The sequence below is a fragment of the Carettochelys insculpta genome, chromosome 9, assembly GCF_033958435.1.
Source record: "Carettochelys insculpta isolate YL-2023 chromosome 9, ASM3395843v1, whole genome shotgun sequence".
In the NCBI taxonomy this organism is placed as follows: domain Eukaryota; kingdom Metazoa; phylum Chordata; order Testudines; family Carettochelyidae; genus Carettochelys; species Carettochelys insculpta.
The window spans coordinates 1,196,826-1,223,840 of record NC_134145.1 but is presented as its reverse complement, the minus strand read 5'-3'; the positions used below and the strand labels follow the sequence as shown (position 1 = coordinate 1,223,840).

Genomic DNA, 27,015 nt, shown 5'->3' with positions numbered 1-27,015 from the left:
ATGTTAGCGTCGTGCATATCCTGTGGAACCTCACCCTCTTTCCAGCACAGGCACAGTAGCTCATGTAGGGGTTCCAGGAGTGTGTCCGCGGCACATTTGGTTACCTCTGGTGGTATACCATCCTGACCGGGGGCCTTTCCTGCTGCAATGCTGTCGATGGCTCTCTTCAGTTCATCCACAGTCGGTTCTTGATCGAGTTCGTCCATTACTGGTAGGAGCTCGATGGCATAGAGGGCTGCGTCAACCACAACGTTCTCACATGAGTATAGCTCGGAGTAGTGCTCAACCCAGCGCTCCATCTCTTTGGCTTTGTCAGCAATGACTTCACCAGATTTGGATTTCAGAGGTGCCATCTTGTTCTTGGTGGGTCCTAATCCCTTCTTCATACCCTCGTACATTCCTCTGAGATTACCAAAGTCAGCACAGGTCTGGATGATGCTGCACAGCTGGAGCCAGTGGCTGCTGGCACAGCACCTGGCTGTCTGCTGTACTGTTCTTCTGGCTGCTCTAAGTACTTGCTGGGTACTCTGGCTCAGTGAGAGTTTGTACTCCAGGAGTGCAGCGTGCTTCTTTTCAATGACTGGAATCATCTCATCGGAGTTAGCTTCAAACCAGTTGTTCGTGTTTCTAGCTCTTCTTCCAAACACCGACAAGGCCGTGTTGTAAACTGTATCCCTCACATGTTGCCATTTGGATGTCGCATGGACACCCCCAGGGCCGCTACGCAGATTTCCCTGGAGGGTCTCTCTGAACTTTGCAGCTTTCTCCGAGTTTGCCGTCTTTCTGGCGTCAATGCGGGGCCTTCCAGCAGGCTTAGAGCGGTACAGCTTCTTGGGTCTCAGCTTGAGCTTGGAGCAAAGTAGCGAGTGATCTGTATCACAGTCAGCACTACGATAGCTGCGTGTCAGAAGGATGTTTCTGAGGTTATTACGCCTAGTGATGACCACATCTAGTGGATGCCAGTGCTTCAAGCGTGGGTGTCTCGACGACACTCTGTGCTGTGGCTTCGTTTGGAAGAATGTGTTTGTGATGCACAGATTGTGGTACGTGCACAGTTCAAGGAGACGCTGTCCATTGTCATTCATTTTTCCCACACCGAAGTGTCCTCAGCAGGAAGGCCATGAGGCCCAATCAGCTCCAACTCTTGCATTGAAGTCACCCAAGATGTACAGTTGTTCACAAGCAGGTATTTGCGCTACAGCAGCACTAAGCACGTCAGAGAACTTGTCTTTTACTTCTGGTGTGGCGTACAGGGTTGGAGCGTAAGTGCTGATCAGGTGGACGGGACCGGTGCAAGTTTGAAGCGTGATCCAAAGAAGTCTTTCTGATCTGCCCATGACTAAATCAACCATTTGTAGAAGGGTGTTTCTGACAGCAAAGCCAACACCATGCTCTCTGGGTTCTTCTTGGGCTTTACCCTGCCAGAAAAAGGCGTAGTCCTTTTCCTTTAGAGATCCCGAATCTGAGAGTCGCGTCTCTTGCAGTGCAGCGATATCAACTCGGAGCCTCAACTTCTGGCACTGTCCCGGCAACTCCTGCAGCTGAGCTGGTACCAGACATGGAGGTTATCCTCTCCTTTGGACTATATCAGTAAAGCCGAAAGGGGGACACTGGTGTCTGGGCAGCCCAGAGTCTCCATAATAAGTGCCCAGGTTCGCACCCGGAGAGGTACTCCAGCATCGCTGAACAGCGTTGCTTCAACACGGGAGGCAACAGATACCGGTTATAAGCTCTTGCTTGATTGGCGTACAGAACGAGCACCAGGGGTTGCCTTCAATGGTGGGAGAGATCCTCGCATCTCACTCGACAGTCACCGTCCGCCTCAAGCTGGGCAGCCCCCAGCCAATACGGTACTGTCCCGCCACAGTTCACCTGCCTCGCTGTGTGCGTGAGGCTTAAGGTTCCTGAACCTGACAAGTGACTGAAATTTGGGCACCAGGCAAACCAATAAGAAAATCAACAAGAAATGAGAAACATCAAACAATTTAAGCTTGCTTGCTGGAATGGGCGGACCATGCTGACCGGCTTGACTGAAGATCTTCAGGCCATCAGTGACACCCGAAAGACCGCTGTCATCAACGAGGAACAGATATGACAATTCCCTGTAATATCCTTGTAAAACCTTATTGAAAAACTGCATGATCATGAGGGTAAGGTGACCACTGGTCCCATTTTCGCCAGGACTGTAACTTTTTTTAGCTCTCTGGAGAGCATGGCAACTTCTTCTAAAAAGCAAACTAATTACCCTGTACGTTGCAAAGCAGGGACCTGATAAAAGAGACAGTGCTTTAGACAGCAGGAGCTACCTGTTCAAAGAGATGGGTGGAGAGGTGGGTGGGCTCTTTAAACAGATTGTTTAAACATCCTGTTGCCAGCATCCCCCTGGGGAACAAGCAGGGCAGGAGGGTGTGGAGAGATGGAGGAGGAGCAAGCTTGTCAGAAGTCAGAGTCAGGCTGCGTGGATGCTGTGCGCTCTTTGTTCACACTGCCTGAAAGAGACAGAGGCAGCTGTGTCTCAGATAGCTTCCCCACCACCACCATGCACTGCGGGAATGTAACAGGACTGGGATAGGGAGTGCAGGGCCCTATTGTGGGAAAGGGGGGGACAGCTGGGGGAAAGGGGCAGACAGCTGCCAGGGGGTTGCACGTAGCTTGGTAGCCCAAAGGCAGTGCAAACAGGCAAGCCCCTGAAGGAAAGGGCAGCTTGACCCAGGCCGGGGTTTAGATGGGGAAGGGTGGGGGACAAGGCTCAGGAGGGCATGCAGACAGGAAGAAGGGGACAAGAAAGGTGAATCATGGAGGGCTCGATTAACTCTTCTGGGGACCAGGGCTATTAGATTTTGTGGGGGGCCCTAGGATTGGGCTGTGCACAAAAATCATGGGTTCAGAATAAGGGAGAGGGGTGCTCCCGGCTGGGGTGTGAGATGGGGTGAGGGTGCTCCACCGAGAAGTGCAGGCTCTGAGTTACAGCCTAGGATGCAGCAGGAGAGAGCACCAGGCTGGGGCCCAGGGTTTGGAGTGGGTGAGGGGGGTCAGCCTGGTCCACTGATGGGAGAAGGGCAAAGGGGGCAAGTACCCAGGATCCCAGCCTGGGAGCCCCCGTCCCTTTTAAATTGCTCAGGCAGGTGGAACCCCCACTTTGGGAGGGCTAACCCTCTGCTCCAGTCTTTCTGTCTGTACCTTTCCCAAAAGGCCAGAGCCACAGCCCCACACCCTGCAAGAGGAAGTAGGAAATGTAAGGTGATGGGAGAAATAAGGTGAAAGCAAAGTTTGGCTGACCCATTTCGCACAGGTGTTCATGGTTTAGAAGGGAAAGAATTCTTTTTATAACAATTCTTTAGAAGTTTTGTAGCTATTGGAAACTGATCAATAATTGTTTTAAAAATTATCCTATGTTACTTTACTAACTGAAGCATGGTAAATTAAAAACTGGAAGAATGTACCACAGATCCTGTTTATTTGATTTTTCAATTAGAGTTGGATTTCTAGATACGTGATTTCCATCAAGCTTTAGCATTTGTTTGGAAAGCGGTATTTGAACCATTAGGTTAAAGCCGTTATAAATTGGCAGAGTGGGGCGGCGGTGATGACTGGCCTAATATGTTTCATTCTCTGTTTATACTGCTGCAAAAACATCAAATGGCTTCCATTGCTTCAGAAACAAGCCCCAGGGCTGTTCCCAGCCTCCTGCCACCACGGCGCCCCCCCCCCCCCCCCCCCCCCCCGCAACACACACTCTGGCTCCTGCACCTCTCTTTCTAAGTACCAGCCCACACTCTGAAGGACAGCAAGATGAGGGCACGGCAGGCACTTTTATAGAGCCATAACCATTTAACTGTAGGTACGCAGTTTCAATTTTTACCTATTGTTGTTATAATAATGCAGTATATCTTTTTAAATGAGGGCTCAGTCAACTTAATGTTATTTTGAATGTTTGTACCGCATAGTTCTGATGGATTGCCATTGAACTTGCTTAACTCCTAGCAATTTTGCCAGGTATCCCATATTTCACACAGGAAAATATAGCCACCTTAATCATGAAGAAGTTCGATCTGAACAACATATACTGCCAATACGCAAATATACTTGGAATTTTTAAACATTATAGATGAGTTTCCTAACTCAAAAAGTGTTGCTGTGCAAACACAGAAATTCTTGACTTAACAGATATAGAGGAACTGATCACAGAATCAAAAATTAAGATAACTTAGACATAAGTGACAACACCATTTCTAACACGTGAACAGAATAAAGTCTAGGCCAGTAAGAAACGTATATTTACATTAAAAGGGCCAATTTCACAAACCTAATAACAAACATAAGCCAAATCAGCTGGAAGGAAGAACTTAAAAAGGAAAATGTGAATGATGATTAGGAACTATTTAAGAACACCTTTCAAGATACCCAAAAAGCCACAAACCCACGATGTGCCAGTTTTTAAAAAGGGTAAAGGGGATGACACAGGTAAATATAGGTCTGGCAGGTTAAAGAACTTAAGAAGGCACATGTAATTAATGCAAAACGATGTGGGTTTATGGAAAACAGATCTCGTCAAATTCCCTTGATATCTTTTTATGATAAGACTAAGTTTGATAAGGAACTAGTGTTGACATTATATATTTAGACTTCTTTGAGACATCTGACTTCAAGCTGCATGACATTTTGTTTAAAAACCAGAATGATATAAAATTAACATGGTATACATTAAATGCCTTAAAAACTGGCTGACAGGTCTCAATATGCAATTGTAAACGAGGGATCACCATCGAGAGGGAGAGTTTTCAGTCAGTTCTTGCAGGAATCAGTTCTGGGCCCTATGATGATTTATCAATGACCTGGAACAAACCATAATATTCATGGATAAAGTTTTCAGATGACACAAAAATTGGGGGAGTGGCAAAATAATGAAGATGACATGCCAGTAATCCAGATCCATCTGGACTATTTGATAAACTGGGGACAAACAGCTTGCATTTTAATTCAGCTACAGAAAATGTACACATCTAGGAATGAACAGTGCAGGTCCTACTTACAGTATGCGGGCACTCTAAGATGAAAAGTACTGACTATGAAAAAGATCTACGGGGTTGGGAGGTGTCAGAATGGGTAATCAGTTGAATAAGAGCCCCCAGTGGGACGTTGTGGCCAAAAAAAAACAATGATCCAGGAGAATCTTGTGTAGAAGCAGAAAGATGTATTTTACTTATAGATTTAGCACTGGTGAGACATCAGGGGGACTACTGGGTCCAGATCAGGTGCTCACAGTTCAAATAGGTTCCCGATTAATTGAACAAGGTTTAGCGAATAGTCACGAGAATGATTGGAAAACCTGTCTTACAGTGGCAGACTCAAAGGGCTCAATCTACTTAGCCTAACAAAGAGAAAGTTAATGGTTGACTTGATTATCATCTATAAGTATCTACGTGGAAAATAAACATTTAACGGAGAACTCTTCAATCTAGTAGATAAAGGTGTAACACAATCCACTGCCTAGAAGCTAAAACTTGACAATTTCAGACTGGAAATAAGGCACGAATTTATAATTGTGGGAGTAATTAACCACTGGAACAATTTATCAAGGGTCATGATGCATTTTCCATCAGGGACAGTTAACTCATGTTTTGATGCTTTTCTGAAAGATGATTTTGGGGAAGTTCTCTGGGCTGCATTACAAAGGAAGTCAAACTAGAAGATTATAGTGTTTCCTTCTAGCTTTGAAATCTATAAATTAAGTTTAGCATCTCTGAAGTTCATTTTATTAAATTACTAGTTCATATATTTTTGCAGGGGGGTAGTGGGGCAGGAGGAGGAGAAGTGTGAATTATGGCAGTTCAGAGGATTATACTGAACAATGTACTAGACAAGAACACACTCTTGGAACAAAACATGTAAAGTAGTTTACCTTGAAAACATCTATAAGGAAATAAATACTAATTCACCACCTCCAGTTATTTAAAAAAAACACATCACAAACTCTTGAAGCTATGTGAAGAAGTGAGCCTTTTCTTGCAGGTCATCTGTTAATGAGGCCGACACCAAGACTAGGAAAATATTGAACTATTCCTAGTTCTTCTGAAACTGACAGTTATGAACTTGGAACCACAGGGATTAACAGAAATAGATTTCACTGATATAACAAATTCATCTTCTGAATGACATTCTGAAAGAGCGATGAATCTGAGTTTGAAGAGGAAATGTTCAAATCTATTGGTCATTCTGGATTTAAATTAACAATAGATGTGAGGGTCAAAAAGTCTGAGGACTAAGATGCCTACATCTCCTTGCCACTTGATAATCTGACTCATTCCTAGTTATACAGTATGAACCCTCTGTCTCCATGATGAATATGAACAAACTTCCAAGGAATCCAATAAAAAAGCCAGGGGGGTCTAAGAACATAAGGGCTACGTCTACACTAGCCAAAAACTTTGAAATGGCCATGCAAATGGCCATTTTGAAGTTTACTAATGAAGCGCTGAAATACATATTCAGCGCTTCATTAGCATGCGGGTGGCCACGGCACTTCGAAATTGACGCAGCTCGTCCAGACGGGGCTCCTTTTCGAAAGGACCCTGGCTACTTCGAAGTCCCCTTATTCCTATGAACAGATGGGAATAAGGGGACTTCGAAGGAGCCGGGGTCCTTTTCAAAAGGAGCACCGTCTGGACGAGCCGCGTCAATTTCGAAGCGCCGTGGCCGCCCACATGCTAATGAGGCACTGAATATGTATTTTAGCGCTTCATTAGTAAACTTCAAAATGGCCATTTGCATGGCCATTTCGAAGTTCTTGGCTAGCGTAGACACGGCCAAGAAGAGATACACTGGGTCCAATCCGCCTAGCCCAGTATCCGGTCTGCTGATAGTGCCAATGCCAGGTGCCCCAGAGGGAATAAACAGCACAGTTAATAATCAAATGATCCATCCCGTCACCAGTTCTCAGCAACTGACAAGCAGAGGCTAGGTACACCATCCCTGCCCATCTTGCCGAGTAGGCACTGACGTTCCTATCCTCCATGAACTTATCTGGCTCTTTTTTGAATGCTGCTGAAGTCTTGGCCCTCACAGCATCCTCTGGCCAGGAGTTTCACAGACTGACCCTGGGTTGTGAGAAGTACTTAATTTTGTTTCTTGTAAGCCTGCTACCTCTTAATTTCATTCAGTGACACTCCCCCTACCACCACCACCCCAGTTCTTGTATTATGAGGAGTAAATAAACCTTCATTCACTTTCACCACACCACTCATGATTCTATAGACCTCTTAGTTATCTCTTTTATGTTATAGCTATATAGCTATACATAGAAGTTATATCTTAGTTACCCTCCTTAATTATCTCTTTCTGCAGTCTCATTAATCTCTCCTCAGATGGCAGCCATCCCATACCCCCAATCATTTTTGTTGTCCTTTTCGGAACCTTTTCTAATTCCAATATTCAGTAAACCCTCGATTTAATGGACCCAAATTTAGCAGACTTCAGGAACAGCAGATGTCTCCCTGTTGCTCCCAAAGTCCACTGGGGTCCATAAAATCACCCCACCTCCGCCCCCTCAAAAAAGTTGAGACTTACACTGCCACAACCTGGGAGAACCACCATCTCCTCTGCCAGAGCCGCCATCCACTCCTCTCACCAGGGATGAGATGCAAACACAAGCAGACTGGCACTTGCATAAGGGCCCCACTCCTGGTGGGAGGAACGGGTGGTGGCTCCAATGGCATTTCCTCCAGCCACACAGCAAAGCAGCTCCAGCTGTGTGCAGCAAGGTGCCTCCAGCTGTGCAGCAGGATGCCTCAAACCGTGCATGGTAAGGCAGCTCCAGCTGTGCCCACAGTGGAGTCCAGCAGGTCTTCCAGCTCTGGTGAGTGGCAGGGTTGTTTTTTTTTTCTTTTTTTTTTTTTTTGGGGGGGGGGAGGGGGGGCACCAGGCGGAGGGCAGGGACTGGTCTGGGGAGCCTGGCAGGGATGGGTGGCCAGTAAACCCTTAGATTTAATGGTCTTTCAGGAATAGCAGATACCCCTACCCCAATTAGTCCATTAAATCAAAGGTTTACTGTATTTTAAGTGAGATGAGGCAACCACATTTGCAAGCAGGATTCAATAAGGACTAATGTAAAATATTCCATTGAGGAAGGTAGAATTAATCACACACATACAAAATGGGAAATGTCAGTTTAGGAGGGAGTATGGAGGAGTAAGGGATCTGGTTCTTACAGTGGATCACGATAAATGTGAGCAACAGTAACACAACTGCAAAAATGCAAACATTCTGGGATGAGTTAGCAGGAATGTTGTAAGCAAGACACAAGTAGATCTTCCACTCTATAGTCCATGCTAAAATATTTGGAGTATTTTGTCCAGTTCTGGGCACCAGTTCAGGAGCAGTATGGACAACCCGGAGGAAGTTTATAGGAGAGCAACAAAAATGACTGAAGGGATAAAAAATATGATCGAGAAGCTTTTAAAAATTGGGTTTAGTCAACCTGGAAAAAAGACGACCAAAGGAGCGCAAGGTAACAGTTTTTAAGTACGTATGAGATTGTTACAAGAAGCAGGCTGAAAAATTGTTCTTGCTAAATCTGAGGCCAGGACAAGAAGCAATAGGCTTAAATTGCAGCTAGGGAGGGTTTGGTTCAGCACCAGGAAGAACTTCCTGTCAGGGTAGACAAAGCACTAGAACAAACTGCCTAGGGAGGCTGTGGAATCTCTGACACAGGGAGGCTTTTAAGAACACATTGGATGAGGGTTCTCAGCCTGCAGTTCACTTGTGGCCCAATCAGCACAAAGCTGCTGTACATGTCACATCGCCGGGGTCATACAGCTAAATGTAGATACAGATAAATGGTAGAACTAAGTAATAACTGGACAATTCCTGACCAGTATTTGTCTAACACAGTAGTTCCAACCTGATAACCATTACACCTTGGACTCCAAGGTATCATTTACCTTACACAATACAGGGACAGTTTCCCCATCTTTGATATTCGCTGTGGTGGGGTCTCCTGCCCCGCCTTGCTCCCGAGGGCCACAGAATCAGCCCCAGGGCTCCACAGCTCAGTCAGGCCTCTGCAGCCCAGGCCCAGTCCGCGAGCCCCTGCGGCCCAGCCCCCGGGCCCCTGCAGCCTAGGTGCAGTTTGCAGGCTTCCTGGCCCCAGGCAGGCCTCTGTGGCCTAATCCCAATTTGTGGCCTTACAGCCCAGGCTCGGTCTCCCGGCCTAAGGCTCACAGAGGGTGGGGGTAGGGGAGCTTGGGCCCGCCCACTCCACCACACTCCAGTCCAGGGCCCTGTTGGGGGTGGATGTGAGACCCCAGCCACCAGCCTCAGGCGGATCCCACCGCAATGCACTGAGGACCTGGCTTACCATCTCGGTTCCCCTGCCCTGGGCTGCTTCCTACCCCATTCTTGGTGTGGTCCTTCACCTCCACTCGAGTCTCACCCCCTCCAGCTGCACCTGCCCTGGCCTGCTGCTCTGGTGGGGCCACCACCGTCACCACTGCCCCTTGGGGGCTGTCGCAGTGGTGGCAGTTGCCGCCACCCCCTGGTCAGTTGCTGTCTGTGCCTGCTCCTCGGATGGCCATGCTTCCTGGGCTTCTGCAGGAGCTCCTTCCCCCCCGCCGGTCAGCCCCAACTGCCAGGCTTCTCCAGCCTTTACATCTGGCCTGCTGTTGGAGTATGCCCAGCAGGGCCTTGGGGGCAGGGCTTTTTCTGTCCAATAGGCCTTGCTCTCAACCCCCTCCTCAGTGTGGGGTTGGTACGCCCCGTCACATTTTCAGTACAGTAAGGTCTCAGAGTACATGAACTCGGGATAGGCAACCCCGCTGTGATCTGCATTCCTATAGTAAACCCTGCGCTGCAATTTCCAGTTGCTCCTAATTCCCTCCCTGGCTCAATGCACCCGGCTTTGCACAGCTCCAGCTCAGCACCCACCGCTCCTCTCACCACCGGCACGTAGCTCCTACTCACCCCCCACCCCCACCTCTGGCTCTAGCTCACCACCCCTCAGGCGCGACTCCGACTCAACACCCTTCCAGCTCACCACCCGCACGCAGCTGCGGCTCACCCCCCACGCCCACACCTAGCTCTGGCTTACCACCTCTCACGCACGGCTCAACTCACCCCCCCACCCCCTGCCCTGGTTTAAACTGCCTGAGCTGGTTCAAACCCCTCACACACAGCTCCAGTTCCATCCTCCCTCCCCGGTTTAAGCTGCATGCACATGGATCTGGTTCAAGCCCCCTGCCCCTGCCCCAGTTCAGCACCCCACCGCCAGGTTCAACCTCCCTCCCAGTTAAGCCGCCTGTGCTGCACAGCTCAGGTTCAACACCCCACCCCCTGGTTCAACCCCACTGCTAGCTCACCACCCACGTCTGGCTCTGGTTCCGCCTCAACCCCTTGCCCGCCCCCGGGGCCCAACTCAGCAGCTGAGCGGGGTTCCAGCTCACCACCCCCACGCATGGCTCCAGCTCAACTTCACCCCCTGCTGCCCTAACCCACCCCAGGCTTAGGCCTCCCGCCCCCTTGTCCACCTCCCACGGCCCCAACCCACTGCCAGGCTTAACCCTCCCCAACCCAGGACTTACCTTTCTGCTGCTTCCCTGGGTGCAGAACATGTGTTCTGCCAGGGAAAAAGATGAATCTCCAGTTCCGCTAAATCCGGGTTTACGCAAGGGCGCGCAAAACGGAACACCTGCATACTCTGAGACCTCACTGTTACTCCAGGCAAAACCACTTGACTTAATAGACACTTGCAGTAATTTTCTCCCACCTCTACCCCTGCACTCCTTCTGTCCAATGTTCCTGGTTCATGAGTTTTCATTTCACTTTTTCTTTCTGTTAAATCCTCTTCAAGTCAGTTTCCATTTATCAGAATTTTCCAGATCTGAAGAAGTGGGTCTATCCCAAAAAAGCTCATCACCTAGTAAATGATTCGGTTAGTCTTTAAAGTGCTACAGGATTGCTTTTTTGTTCTGTTTACCACAGTGAACCACATATGCAGCTCTCTCTGTATGTCCTATATTTTTTTATATATATATACACACGTACACACGCGTACACACACACACATTGTGTGGAGGTGGTCCAAACAACACACAGATAGCTACAAATGTGGCTCACAATGGTAGACAGGTTGGAATTGATCAGGTTAGATAAATACCTGTCAGGAAATGTCCAGCTATTACTTAGTCTTTTTCTTGAGTGGGTGGGGGGGGCTGTACTATATCACCTACTGAGGTCCAAAATATGAACCTGTATGAGGATATTGAGCTCTAGGATGGCTGCTAACAATCATACTCTTTCCTCACTGAGTACTGAAGTCAGTTTTCAGTGCAGTTATTAGAAGGCATTAAAACTAGCAGTTTTCTACATCATTATACCAAAAGATTTTTTTTCTTCCACCCATGCACATCTGAACAGTTCATGTGTCAGGCATTACTGTCAGTAAGACCTTTCCTGCTGCCTGTCTCTAATGAAAAACTGTCCATAATTAGAAGAGCTTATTAACTATGATATTTTTGCTATAATGAGTAGATACCGTGAATGCCAGAAGGACTGCAAGAGAGGGGGAGCTTCAACCTTACCCACTCCCAGACTCACCTAACCATTGCCCCCCACCACACATACACTCCTTATATTATATTACATTAGATTTAAAAGTAGCAGTCCTAAAACAAAGAAATTTAAAAAATCAAATGGAGAGAGAAATCTCTGAGCTGCAATTTATTTGTAATTTAACTCCATCGACCAAGGATTAAACAGAGACTGGGAGTGGCTGGCCCCTTACAAAAGCAGCTTCTCTGCCCTGGGTGTTAATATCTCTCCATTAGACTCTGACAATGGGCCCATATTTCCCTGTCTGATCTGACTTGTTTTTTCCTCTTTGGATACGTACTACTGATAATGGGCCATTTCCACCTTGTTGAATAGACATTATCAGCTATGGCCCTCCCTTTTCCTGGGACCCCACTCTTTAAATACCCCTCTGGACCATCCCACCCCACCCCACCCCACCCCACTCATGCATCTGATGAAGCGGGTCTTTGCACATGAAAGCTTATGCTCCAAAATATCTGTTAGTCTATATGGTGCCACAGGACTTCTTGTTGTTCTCCTTACATTACTGTCCTTGCTGACCAGCCTAAGGTCCTTAGGAAGCAGACCTCAGCGCCAAGAAGAGCTCCCACTGCAGTTTTGATAGCTAGTGTGTGAGCAACCAGCTGCCAGCATATTGCTCAATGCACAGCACGACTGCGTGTTAGCCAGCCAGGCCAGGTCATAATACTCTCCCAGGTTTGAAGTGTGGAGGGGGAGAGAGTAGCCCCAAAACCTTTGTAGAAGAGGGTGGAAAGCAAGGCCGAAGCCGTAGAGGAATTAATATTTAAATACCCCACAGAGTTTGACAAGAGAAACATATGCATGCAATGGGGGGTTGCTGGCCTCCTGCCCACGCTACTTCAAAGTGCCTTTACTCCTCAAAATTTTGGAGAGGAAAGGCATTCTGAAGTAGTGCAGGAACTTAAAAGTGCCCACGTCTACACACAAGCCGGCACTTCGAAGTTTGACACTCTGAAGTTGCTGCAAGGGAGAATTAGCCTAATGAAGTGCTCCGTATTCACCACGGCACTTCATTAGTAATCCCCATCGCCCTGATTAACATGCCCCCTTAGCAGTTGGGGGCAAATATAGACAAGCCCAAAGATTCCCAGCTGTTGTCACTCAATGTGACTAAAGAACCTGGAATGGGAACTTTTGGGCCATTCCTTCCCATCACAAAGAAAACCCCCATACTTTTTAACTACACGGTCCTTTCTCATTTGAAACCCCATCCCACATTATTCCAATACCAACATCTGAGTCAGTCTCACACTAGTTAACCAAACATTAAGATTGCCCTGATAGTGGATAAAACATAACCAGTGTAATTAGTGTTAAATATACCCTCACAGGAATTCTTGGCACCAAAACTCTTAACATGCAGAGACATGTATATCTTGTATTTTTAATGAGTTCAGCGTTTGTCTTGGATTGAAAAGCATGCACACAGTGTGGGAGCTATTCAAATACATTGCTTCAGCGTGCTACCAATTGCTGATTAAGTTTTATGAAAAAGTTAAATTGGCAATTATAATGATTCTACAATCAACTTCATTATATAACCTTCAGATAACCAAAATTACTTTAATAGGTAATAAGACAAAAAAGTCACCAACAAATTGCTTAAGTACTTGTGGAATATTTTTAAGAGTAAGTTAGACAAACATCTGTCAGGAATGCTCTAGCTCAGAGTTTCTCAAATTGTGGTCCAACGACCACTGCTCCATTCAGGTGGTTTGTGGCCAGTTCCCTCTAAGATGCCCTCCCGAGGGCTGCCCACCTAAGTAGAGGATTGCACATATGGCTCCACTAATTAAGTTGGCTGGGAGTGCACAGAGCTCCTGTGTGAGGTAGGTATGGGGATACTTTGGGGCTGAGAGGGTTTTAATCCTTGAGATGGGGGATGGTTTGGTCCTGCAGGGAGAGTAAAGCCTGGGGGCAGTTTGGGCTCTTGGTGGGAGGGTTAAACTTGGGGGTAGGAGACAGGCATCTTGGGGTTGAGAGGGGTTAAGTCTGGGGGCCTCTTGGGGCTGTAGGCATGGGGGGAGTCAAGCCTGGGGGGTGGCTTAGGGCTGAGAGGGATTAAGCCTGGGGGTGTGGTAGGGTCAGTGTTGAGATATTTTGTGTTCAGCCCCCGGAACATGGAAAAAATGGCCCCCAATGAAGTATTCAGTCCCATCATGAGATCAGAGGACCAGAGTAGATGGCCTGTCAAGCCTCCTTCCCACCCTGTGTGTCTATAAAATGTATTGATGAAATAAAAGGACCATTAAAAGAACCATAAAGCGAGAGCTCCTATTCAACTTTACAAATGTGATTAAATTTAAACTATCTACAGCTGTCGGTTAACACGGTTTCCTAAGATATTCAGTTTTACAAAGAAATCTTCAAATGTAGGATAAGCAAGCCTCAACCAAAGATGACCTTAGGGTTAGAGTCAGTACACACTAGTCTAAATTTCTATCTTTAAAAAATATATACAATGAATGGTAACTACAAGAGCTAACCCCTTTAGGCATCAATAGTCTCAAGTCCTCTAAATCTGAGTCAGTTAAGTAAAATGAATTGTAACTTGTCTCACTGCCAAGACTTGAATTGTCAGTCTAAAGCACCTAATAAAACAATATGAAGGAATGTTGAGATAGGCCCACAAGGTGATATTATGCTGTAGTTTTCATCTAATGGTGGTCCAGAAGGTCCTTTTCACGACAATACAGAGATAAGGTACATGAGAATATCTCCTATTGGGCCATCATGGTCTCTCTAATATTAAGGGATCAGCACAGTTACAACATTGCAAACACTTTTGCATTGAATAACAGACAGAAGTATCCATAACTTTTTGCTTTAATGTAAGTATAAGATGCTCTGGCTAATAAAACATGTTAGTGGTAATCACTCTGAACTGATTATATTTTGCATTGGTGCTATCTAGGTAAATAAATATGAAACCAGGTGAAAACATTATCAAAACGTCTCATAAAATACCAAGAATTTAAAAAACAGATGTACTCAAAGAATTGGAAAAGGACATTGATAATCATTATTGCTGTTTGGTAATTTGGGGTTAGAATATTAGCTCCAAAGGAAAAGCTCAATTTAAAATACATGTTCCAAATTGACTTGGAACCTCCCAATCTGTTATGGTACCAATTTCAGTGCTGCAAATGAGCAAATAAGAAGTATCCCCTCCCCGGGAAGCGTTGGGGGCTGCCGCTTCCCCGAGGCTCCCAGAGAGCACCAGCAGCTGCTGTTTCCCCAGGGTTCAGGAAGGGCCAGCAGCTGCTGTCTCTCTCCTGGCTCCCTAGGGTTCAGTGGAGCTGGGAGGAGCTGCCCCTTCCTACCCCGTATTTGGGACAGGGAGATATGGTCACCCTATAAATTAAATCTCTAAGAATAGCACGACAATGATGTTTAAAACAATGTGAGCATGCCTCAGCAACCAATGCAGTTACCAAGTTCCACAAAACACAAGAGGCCCTGCTGTAGCTCTGCCTGCAAGTGGAAGTAGGGCTGGAATAAAGTTCTAGACAAAAACCTGTTGTAATACATACCCCAAGTATATGGGCAGACCCCATGCTGGCCCAGGAGGGGCTGGAGCTGTGGGGACAGGGGCAGTGCACCACTGGGGGACCTGGGCTGGGATCCAAGCTGGCTAGGGAAGGAGCTGGGGCTGGCACAGTGCAGGGGGAGGGCTCTGTTGAGGGGCTGAGCCAAGCCCTGTGCTGGCTGGAGAGGGGTTGGCATGGTGGGGAGTGCTCTGTTGGGGGGACTGGGCTGGGACTCACGCTGGCCGGGGAAGGAGCTGGGGAGGGCACAGGGCGGGCCTCCATTGCGGGGCTGGGCTGAGTCTAGTGCTGGGTTGAGGAGAGGTGGCACAGTGCTGTGAGGGGACTCCCTGTGGGGGCCTGGTCCCACGCTGGTTGGGGGAGGGGCTCAGGCTGGCACAGTGTGGGGGCAGGGGGAAGGTTCATCAGGGGCCTGTGCTCGGCTCCAAACTGGCCGAGGCTGGCACAGTGTGTGAGGGGAACATGTTAGAACCTTGCCCGGACAGACAGACAGACACAGAAAAATAATATATATGATGGTTCTGTTAATCTAGGTTACATTTTATGTTCAGGGGGGCTCTGATAAAAACCATTCCTTTCAGACTTAAATCCAGCTTGATGTGACTGAAAAGGCAACTTTGAAAAGCTCTTCCTTTTTGACTTTTACTTCCATTAATCAGAATAACAGAAAGATGGCTGGGAAGTGGGGGCTATTTTTTCCATTCAACACAGATTTATCTCACTAAGCAAATGATTTTAAAGAAACCTCCAAAGTTAAACTATGACCTAAATTAGTTAGAAAACTGCCCAATTTAATTGGTACAACAAAAAAAGTTACTTTAAAAGATGTTACCGTAAGTTACTCAAAACTCACTTTCAGATATATATATTGCATGGGGAAGACCTGCCTGTCAAATATTTTTTCTTAGGTTTGCAGAAAACTAGGCTCATATTAGGAACCATGGAATGACAACTACTCAAGGCCAGATGACACACAACTTAGATGGGGCCACAATAATGTGGATGCATAACTGGCTGGATAACTGTTCTCAGAGAGTAGTCATTAATGGCTCGCAGTCACACTGGAAGGTTCCTTCCAGCCCTATGATTCTGTTCTGTGATCTGTTTTGGGACAGTTGTATCCAATATCATCATCAAAGATTTAGATATTAGCATAAACAGTTTGCTTATTAAATTTGCAGAGGATACCAAGCCGGAAGGGGTTGCAACGACTTTGAACGACAGGCTCATAATTCAGAATGATCTGGACAAACTGGAGAAATGATCTGAGGTAAACAGGATGAAGTTTAATATGGATAAATGCAAAGTACTCCACTTAGGAAGGAACAATCAGCTTCATATATACAGAATGGGAAGTGACTCTCTAGGAAGGAGTACTGCAGAAAGGGACTTACGGGTCATCGTGGACAACAAGCTAAATATAAGTCAACAGTGTGATGCTGTTGCCAAAAAAAGCAAACGTGATTCTGGGACGCATTAACAAGAGTGTTGTGAGCAAGACACAAGAGGTCATTCTTCTGCTCTACTGAGTGCTCATTAGGCCTCAGTTGGAATAGTGTGTCCAGTTCTGGGCACCACATTTCAAAACAGGTGTGGAGAAATTGGAAAAGGTCCAGAGAAGAGCAACAAGAATGTTTAAAGGTCCAGAGAACATGAGCTATGAGGGAAGACTGAAAGAACTTGGCTTGTTTAGTTTAGAAAAGAGAAGACTTAGAGAGGACTTGATAGTGGTTTTCAAGTATCCTAAAGAGGGTTACAAGGATGAGGGAGAAAAATTGTTCTCCTTGGCCTTTGAGGATAGGACAAGAAGAAGTGGGCTGAAACTGCAGCAAGGGAAGTTTAGATTAGACATTAGGAAAAACTTCCTCACTGTCAGGGTGGTTAAATACTGGAATAAATTATCTAGAGAGGCTGTGGAGTTTCCATCACTGGAGATATTTAACAGCAGGTTAGACAGACACCTATCGGGGATGGTCTAGACGGTGATTGGTCCTGCTGAGAGGGCAGGAGACTGGACTCAATGACCTGTTGAAGTACCTTCCAGTTCTAGTGTTCTACGATTCTATGAAAACTTTCAGAACGCTGCTTCAGAATTGTACATATAACACACAGAAATGCCACGAAATTGGGAAGCACTTGAAAATTCATCTAAACCAATGATTCTCAAAGTGAGATCTATGGACCATCTTGCAGGTGGAATCACAGGCTTGGGGCTCGTACACACCCCCACAGCAGAACATCCACACTGGCATTCCAGCCCCACCCACCCACCTGGATAGCAGTTGGAGTGCTGGCTTCCTGCTACGGGGAAAGGGGAGGAATCCCCAAGCCTCACAAGCTGGATTTAGCTTGTAAGAGGAGGAAGCAGCTCAGTGCGCTGCTCCAGCTGCTCTCAGCTGGGGGAATGGCAGTGCAGGAAACTGTTTGCCTGGAGACTTCCTCCACTGCTCCCATTTGCAGAAATCATGGACAATGGAAGCAGCAGGGAGCATGAAGTCAGGTAAGCAGCCTACACCCCCCTCATGCCCACACCCAAGACTCCCCAAGACCTCCCTCCCAGAACATGCACCCCTAGTCTGTTCCTGCTTTTTCCTTCCTTCCCATAGATACCTGTCCTCAAACTGCTCATCCAGTCAACCTCCTGGCCAGACTCCAGACCCAAGCCTGCACCCTGCTTCCCAACCAAACCCATCCCCATCCTCATCCTGCTCCTACATCCTCTCCCTGGCCAGATTCCCACCTCACACTCACACCTGCACTCTCCCTCCCAGCCAGATTCCCACCCCAAATCCACTCTTTCACCCTCCCTCTTGCTCAGACCTCACACCTCACCCACTACTAAACCTGTCCTCACACCACAAGCTCACACCCCTATCTGCACCCTCTCAAACAGGGCGCCCTTGCTCCCAGCCTGTTCCTGTATCCCCAGCCCATTCTTTTACCCCACCCACATTCCAACTTCCCACCTACTCCTGCACATCACATGCAGTAGCCAGAACCCGGCATCTGCAGCTCCTCCTGGCAGTGAAGCAAGAGACAACCAAAGGAGGGGTCAGGAGGACCATTTGGCCCTGGCCTCAAGTTCAGAGGGAGCTGCAGATTTAGATGCTTGTTAATTTTTTGGCTTCTGCTAAGTTTTGCAATTTGTTTCTGTGGGCATCCCTCAATAGCTAAGGCATTTGCACAGAAAAAGGCTGTGGATTATTAATATGCAAATTTGGTCACACTTTTTTGGTGCCTCATTTTGTTTTAATTTGTCATTTTTATTCTGGCTAGGGGACTCGAAAGCTGAAAATGGCCAGAGCATCTCTGGATCTCTGAGAGGGCCTATGCGCATCTATACCGACCATTGTCCTGCCATCAGCAGAGATGTACTACCCCAGACAGGAACTGCCATTGCTGGGAGTGGTGCAGCTGCACTGCAGGGGGAGCAGATGGGACCATGCACTTCTCCATTGCCTGCAATGTCTCTTGGGAGTAAAGCCCTGCAGAGCATCAGATATGGATATCTAACCACCAGTATCCACATCTGTGGACAGACATTTGTATCCATACAGAGCTCTGTCTGAAGAGGGCAGAATTTGACTGGACTTTTTCAGCATTAACTGACCCTCATTTGTACATTTCCCAGCCTGCTGAGAGGCAGGCCCAAACTAACAATGCTTAACAGTTATGGGCAAACACACGCAAGCCAAGCTGGTGACAGATTTCATTGGCCCTGGACAACACGGAAGTGGGGCTTGGCTCTGGGCCTCAGGTAGAAAGGCAAAGGCTAGGAACTGCAGCTCTCAGTGCCACTGTAAGGGGGCAGAGTGGCCACCCACTAACCCGGAAGGGAGGAGCCCATCCAGCAGCCATTTTGTACTGAGCCTGGCAGCTGGGGTGGGGCCAGGACTATATAAAAGCCCCGCCTGAGGAGTCAGTCAGGGCTGAGCCTCCAGAGGATGGCTCTGTGCTCCCTGCCTGGGAGGCAGAGGTCTGAATTGGGCCTCCTGGGCCCCTGCCAGTCCTGGCACCCAGTGGACCCTAGTGGAACCTGCCTGAGAGAGACGACCAGCCAGATCCAGAGGATCGACTGTCGTACTGGCCTCAGGCTGCACCCCGAACCAGCCTGAGGCAGCAGAACCGACAGGCCATGCAGGCCTGGATCAGGCCAGCTGGACCTGGAACCCTGAGACACCGACAAATCTGAGGGACTCACTCAGATTGAAGTGACATTAGAGGAGGTTTTGGAGTTAATTGATAAGCTGAATAGTAACAAGTCTCCAGGACCAGACGGCATTCACCCAAGGGTTCTGAAAGAACTCAAATGTGAAATTCCGGAGTTATTAACAGTGGTTTGTAACCTATCCTTTAAATCCACTTTGGTACCAAATGACTGGAAGACGGCCAATATAACGCCAATATTTAAAAAAGGCTCTAGAGGAGACCCTGGCAATTATAGACCGATAAGTTTAACATCAGTACCAGGCAAATTAGTAGAAACACTAGTAAAGAATAAAATTGCAAGGCACGTAGAAGAGCACGAATTGGTGGGCAAAAGTCAGCATGGTTTCTGCAGAGGGAAGTCGTGTCTAACTAATCTATTAGAATTCTTTGAAGGGGTTAATAAACATGCGGACAAGGGCCACCCAGTGGACATAATATACCTAGATTTCCAGAAAGCCTTTGACATGGTCCCACACCAAAGGCTTTTATGTAAATTAGGTGGTCATGGGATAGGAGGAAAGATCCTTTCATGGATCGGGAATTGGTTAAAAGACAGAAAACAAAGGGTGGGAATAAATGGTAAATTTTCACAATGGAGGAGGGTAACTAGTGGTGTTCCCCAGGGGTCAGTCCTGGGACCGATCCTGTTCAACTTGTTCATCAATGATCTAGAAAATGAGGTAAGCAGTGAGGTGGCAAAGTTTGCAGATGACACCAAGTTGTTCAGGACAGTCAAAACCAAAACAGATTGTGAAGAACTACAAAAAGATCTCAGCAAACTGAGTTATTGGGCAGCAAAATGGCAAATGAAATTTAATGTGGGTAAGTGTAAGGTAATGCATGTTGGAAAAAATAACCCAAAGTACACGTACTACATGATGGGGTCAAATTTAGCTACGACAGATCAGGAAAGGGATCTTGGAGTTATAGTGGATAGTTCTCTGAAGACATCCACGCAGTGTGCAGCGGCAGTTAGTAAGGCAAATAGGATGTTAGGAATTATTAAAGAAGGGATCGATAATAAGACAAAAGATATCATACTTCCCCTATATAAAACTATGGTACGCCCACATCTTGAGTACTGCGTGCAGATGTGGTCTCCTCACCTCAAAAAAGATATACTGGCATTAGAAAAGGTTCAGAAAAGGGCGACTAAGATGATTAGGGGCTTGGAACGGGTCCCATATGGGGAGAGGCTAGAGAGACTGGGACTTTTCAGTTTGGAAAAGAGGCGATTGAGGGGCGATATGATAGAGGTATATAAAATCATGAATGGTGTGGAGAAAGTGAATATAGAAAAATTATTTACCTTTTCCCATAATACAAGAACTAGGGGACACCAAATGAAATTGATGGGTAGTCGGTTCAAAACTAATAAAAGGAAATTTTTCTTCACACAGCGCACAGTCAACCTGTGGAACTCCTTGCCCGAGGAGGCTGTGAAGGCCAGGACTCTATTAGGGTTTAAAAAAGAGCTTGATAAATTTTTGCAGGTTAGGTCCATCAATGGCTATTAGCCAGGGATAAAGTATGGTGCCCCAGCCTTCAGAACAAGGGCAGGAGATGGATGGCAGGAGATAAATCGCTTGATCATTGTCTTCTGTTCTCCTTCTCTGGGGCACCTGGCATTGGCCACCGTCGGCAGATGGGATGCTGGGCTGGATGGACCTTTGGTCTGACCCAGTATGGCCATTCTTATGTTCTTATGTTCATGAACTGTGAACTGGGCTGGCTGCCCCGCCCTGAGCTAGGGCCAGGACTCTCCTGAGTGAGGAGACAACCTGGGTCGGTTGGTTCATTGCCCCACCCTGCACCAGACCCTGGGCCTCTCTCCCACCTTGGCAAACAGCCAAAAGAGCCCAAGCCCTGAGTTAGGACCTGGGCTCAACCGTGAATTGTTTTATGCCCCCCCTTGCACCTGGGCCTGGGCCTTTTGAGACTGTTGGTTTGTTGACGCATCCTGCACCAGGGCCTGGGCCTGCCCAACCTTACACCAGAGCTTGGGCTCTTTTGGGTTCATTGCCCTGCCCTGAGCTAGGGCCTTGGCTTTCTAAGACCGTTTTGTTACCACACCCTGCCCCAGGACCTGGGCCTGCCCCACCTTCTAGCAGAGTTTAGGCTCTTTTGGTTCGTTGCCCTGCCCTGAGCTCGGGCCTGGGCCTTTTGAAAACTGTGTTTGGTTTCCTGCCTCGCCCTGCATCAGGACCTGGGCTCCATTATGAACTGTTTGCTGCACATCCTTAGCTAGGGTATGGGCCGTCAGCAAGATGTGAGCTAATTTCCCCAGCTAATCTGCATGTTTGCTGCCCGCCCTGAGCTAGGGCTGGGCTCGTTGGGACTGTTGGTTTGCTGGGACCCTGAGCTAGGTCCAGGCTTTCCTGAGACTGCTGGATTGTTGCCCTGCTCTGAGCTAGGGCCTGGGCACACTGGGAATGTGTGTATGCTGCCTGACCGAGGGCTAGCCTGAGACTGAGCTAGTTTCCCCAGAGCCTGCCTGAAGCAAGGCCAGGCTTTTGCCTGTTGCCTTTCATACCATCTTCTCCAGGCTGCTTCAGATATCACTTGCCAGTTGCCATTTGAACGTTATCTGTTCTTGGCACAGAATATCCTCAAATACTGAGACCCTGAAGGTTTTTGCTCTCTTGCAGCTTTGTTGTTTGTTGACCTAGTTTCCCCTCACCCATCAACCATGCCAGCAGCATTTGGAGATCCTTTCAAGAACAAAAAGCAGTTCTATGGCACCTTTGAGACTAACAAATGCATTAGGTCATGTGCTTACGTGGGTAAAACCCACTTTTCCCCTGAGTTCCTGACTTAGTAAATGTCTTAGTCTCTAAGGTGCCACAGGATTGCTTGTTGTTTTGAAGTTACAGACTAACACAGCTACCCCTCTGAGCCCCTCCAGGAATACTTCACACAGCAAACCCTTCCCCTCCAAGGACTTCAGTTTTCACTTAAGCATCATGACCAATTTCCTAGTTTACAGATATCCTAACTGTTTCAAACAGCAACCTATTTAATGAACTTTACCTTCCTTTCTATGCCCTTCTTCCCAGCCCCTCAAGTACCTGCTGAGAGAAGCTACCCTTATTGACTGGCAAGGTCAATGGCTAACACTTTAATCTTATTTAGTACATTCTCAAGCAGTTCCATGAGACATTACAATTTTTATTTTTATGCACAGAAAGCAATATAATATAGGTTTATAATCAGTGTAACTGTTTTATTGTGCAATGTATGTATTTTACAAAGTGCTAAATTAGGAAGAGTGTATGTATGACTTATTCCTTTTTCCATGTTATCACATTAATTTGGTTGCTAATCTTAAATAAAATAGTAAACTGCAGGGTTCTGCTGGTGCTTCCACAATTTGCTGTAGCACTAAGAACATTTCCAATGCAGTAAAAGTAGTGTTTTAAATACCAACTTGTTAAAGTGAAGGAAAAGTTTGAGGGAAATCTATTCTAAACTTCATTACTTCAAAAAAAACGCATGTTCAAGGTAGCTACTCATGATATTTTATGTTACAATGTTAATCTGAGCTCAGTATACACAAATATTGCACAATTCCTGCTATATTTGCCTGAAATGTAACACCATTACTAATCCCACATGGAAATTTGATGTGTGGGACAATTTGGGAGTACAAAGCTGAAAATTCTAGAAGTGGAGTGACCTTTGAAAAATGATGTAAGTGAAGCAGTAATAATACATAAATGTGAGTGAGAAATTCTACACCTGCCCAGACATGAATGTGGGGCTCCTGTTTGATGTCAACACCCAAGATAGGCCACAAACCAGCCTGGTCTTCATTGGTTTAGGCTTCAGGTGATAGCTATGGCATCCGCTGACACAGCAAAAAGCTGAACACTAACCTCATGTCTAGGCAAGTACATAAAAGGAACTAACTTGCAAAAATATTGGTTAGCTGATCTGTAGAAAGCCAGTTCCTTAACAATTTCACATCAAACTGTTCTGGTGATATTTTTAGAAAAATGTTGCAGAACATTTCTAACCACACGTAAAAAAAGATATTAAAACTATAGCAATATTTGTCACAGGATCTTTGTCCAGGCCCAAAAGTGAAGGTCACTTAAAAGAGGAAAACAACACATAAGCAGGTATGTGGGCAACACACAAAATGGTAGCACTCACAGTTCTATTTCTGGCTATGTTACAGACTTCCTGTGTCACCTTAAATTTGCTGCACCTCAGTTCACAATCTGTAAAATGGAAATAATAACGTATCCCTACCTCACAGGGATATTCAGAGGATAAATCCATAAATCCTTGGAGGGAGTCAATCAAACACTAGAATGACAGTGGCCATAAAAGTACCTAGAAAAATAAAAGATATTAAAATAAATCTCCTATACAAGCATAACAGCAAAGGCCTCTGAAGAATAAAAGGGTTAAAACCTCCCATTGTGGCATAAATGCTCCCCCCACCCCACCCCACCCCACCCCACCCCAGGGGCCAAGTCTGCATATCTGGAGTGGGGTTGGCAGAGTGCCATCCAGCCAACATGAAAAGTCTGTGAGGGAAGCAGACAATATCCACATATACACCAGACCCGTGCTTAGTTCAGCACTTGGTTAACAGAACACAGTGATGGACAAGAAAGCCTCAGTGGAAGTAGGCTCCATGATATTCAGTGGTTGCAAATCCCACAGCTGGCCAGAAAGGTGCAAATGTGTTATTTTAAAAGATTCTGCAAAAAATTAAGAGTAGTATCCTTACATGTGAACAGTAATCATTTGATATTTTCTGTTAAGCATCTGTTAAGCACATAGCAAGACAAAAATGGCTTCACTCTGCAAAATTAGAATGAAATCCCCTAACTAATGCCTCTCTCTGTGTTGTAAGAAATTATGTTTAAAAAGGCTTCAAAAATGTATACATTGTATATTACAATACACATACATACACAGATGCTCACAATCTGAGTGCACTGTTGTGATATTCAGATTGTGTTCAAGTTGCTATCCTAAACCCTGACACTGAAAGGTTTCAATATCACCCTAAATATGTTCTCTCATTCACAGGATTTAGACCTGTTATAATCTTGTGGGTGAAACATGCCTTTAAATAAACCCTGAAGTATTGATGTGATGGATTCCATACTGGCCCTGTTCACCCTTCTACTTCATCAGCTAGTCCTTGTTACAAGAGTGGCAGTCACATCAGAATGGAAGCCTTCCAACAACATTTCAATTAGAAAGTGGCTTATTAATGTTGGGCTGTACTATCTGTGGAGAGGAACACAGTAAACCGTCAAGATACATGCAATCAAATTGCACGTCTCGGGTTAATGTGACTGCCGCCGCTGACAGAAGCGGGAAACTGCTCCTGTCAGGGGCAGCAGCCTGACTCTTGCCACCATTGACAGGAGCGGTTTCCTGTCAGGGGCGGAGGGTGCACAGCCATGAGTCAGACTGCTGCCCCCAACAGGAGTGGTTTCCCAGTCCCCAGAGGGGCAGGGAGCCAGGCTGCCCCTGGTTACTGGCTCCCCTCCACCCGCTGGAGCAGAAAACCGAACAAGGCTCCTGCCCTTCTCATTTTCCCCTCTTTGTAAGTGGAGAGGAGCCAGGAGCCAGGCTGCTATCTGATTCCCAGCTCCCCACTACTTGCGGGACCTGGGAAACTGGCCAGCTGGTCAGTTTCCCAGGTCCAGCAAGCAGTGGGGAGATGGAAACCAGGCTGCACCCTGGTTCCCAGCTCCCTGCCACTCTGGGAGCCAGGAAACAGACCAGTCTTTCTGGGCTGGTCAGTTTCCAGACTCCTGCAAGCTCAGGGGAGCTGGGAACCAGGTAGCAGTTGGTTCCCACCTCCCCTCGACTTGCACAAAATTTTGAGTTATGCGGGGGTCGCAGAAACACAACCCCATGTAACCTGAGGGCTTACTGTACTTCAGCTTTTTATCTTGAGACATAGCAACCCTTTATTTTATCTATAGAAAACGCCTCAAATTTATGTAAGCCAGCAATTCATGTTAATTTCCCAAGTTTCTAATATCCACTTCTAATAAAAATATTGCTTTTTACCAATTTCTTTTGTATTTATTCTCTGGTTATCTTATGTAATTTGCGAGTGCCCCAACATATATAATTGCCATCTCCTACTGTATACCTGTACTTGCTCATTAAAATTTCTTTTCAGATGCTTAAATGTGTACTGCATTTATGCAACAGAGATGGTTCAAATCAGAAACTCTCCTACACAATTGCTTTTCTCCTCATAATACAGTAAAAATGTGCTACCAAAACACACTTCTGTTTTGGAAATAAAGACTGAGACAAAGAGAGATGCAAGGAAATTCAAGGGTAAGGTTGGAACTCTATCATGCCCAGATTTTTCAACAGATAATTTCAGGTCCCTGACAAAAGTCAAGTACAGTACGATCAGTCAATCTCTTTAGCTCTCAATATCTTTGATTTTGTTGGTTTTAGTCACAAATATAATATGTAATTGGTTGGTTGTGAACGTTGGGCTCCTATTTAGTACTGGATGATGTTTCCAGCTTTACAGACAGTAAATAGTCTCAGCTACAGAAAGACAATATATAAACACTGCAAATTTACTAATTAGGTTAACATATTAACAAGAAGTTTAACCACGATAACATTTTCCATGCAATATGCTGCATCCTTCCTGATGGAGGCTCAGGGTATTACAACCTACAGTGACCCATCATCAATAACCACAGACTCAGAGCCCATTGGTGCCTGATGCCCCCTCAATATTTCCCTCCACGCTCCCCTGATCAGTGTGGACTTGATTAGTGTCTGCAACCTAGCTTTGCACCAGTCTACTATATCATCTACTCACTCTCTGTGGGGTCTGCCTCTCCTACTCAAACCATCCATTACGCTGAGTACCACGGCCTTGATTTTTTGTTTGTCATTCATTCTGCAAATATGCCCGAATAGCTGTAACTTGTGCTGCCTAACCTTCTGCAGTAAGTTCTCTTTCGGCTGTATCTTCCTCTATAATTCCTTGTTGGTGACCTTCTGCATCCATCCTATTCTCAGGATCTTTCTGTAGCAGCTCTTCTTGAATGCCAATATTCTTCTCTTTGAATCTTTCATTATGGAGGTATACCTATGTCACAGAACTGGAAGGGACCTTCAGAGGTCATTGAGTCCAGTCCCCTGCCCTCTCAGCAGGACCTATCACTATCCTGACAGATTTTTTTTTCATTGTTTATTTTAGGTCCCTAAATGGCCCCCTCAGGGATTGGACTCTCAACCCTGGGTTAAGCAGACCACTGATCAAATCACTGAGCTATCCCTCTCCCACTCCTGCATGGTTATCACCACTCTCACATCTATACTGACACAAATTTTATACCATGAATAACAGCAGTACAAAGTTATCCACAAAGATGAGGGAATCACACCCATTCTATCCTTAGCCTCTTTGTTGTGATTTCCAGAGATGTGAAGGGCTCCAGAAGGAAGAGAGAGGTTACATCACACATGGGATCAGTAACGTAAGTTCAGAAATGGTGAAAGCAGACACACAGATCTGCCTGGCATTAAAATACACCAAAAGTCTCCCTAACCAGAAACTCCTCTCCACACAAAAAAGATTCACGATATGCAGATTTGACAATTAGCATCTTGTCAAACTCCTAGCAACAAAATGGAT

At 46.3% G+C, this 27,015-nt stretch overlaps 1 protein-coding gene across 7 annotated transcripts in view; it reads right to left on the bottom strand.

The window, feature by feature from the left end:
- The window catches only part of PTPRF (protein tyrosine phosphatase receptor type F), a 730,253-nt gene that overhangs the window by 520,393 nt on the left and 182,845 nt on the right, over positions 1–27,015 (bottom strand). For all 7 annotated transcript variants that reach the window (XM_075003555.1, XM_075003557.1, XM_075003558.1 and 4 more), the window contains exon 2: positions 23,619–23,702. The gene's annotated coding sequence lies outside the window, so the exon portion shown is untranslated. The remainder of the gene's footprint in view (positions 1–23,618; positions 23,703–27,015) is intronic.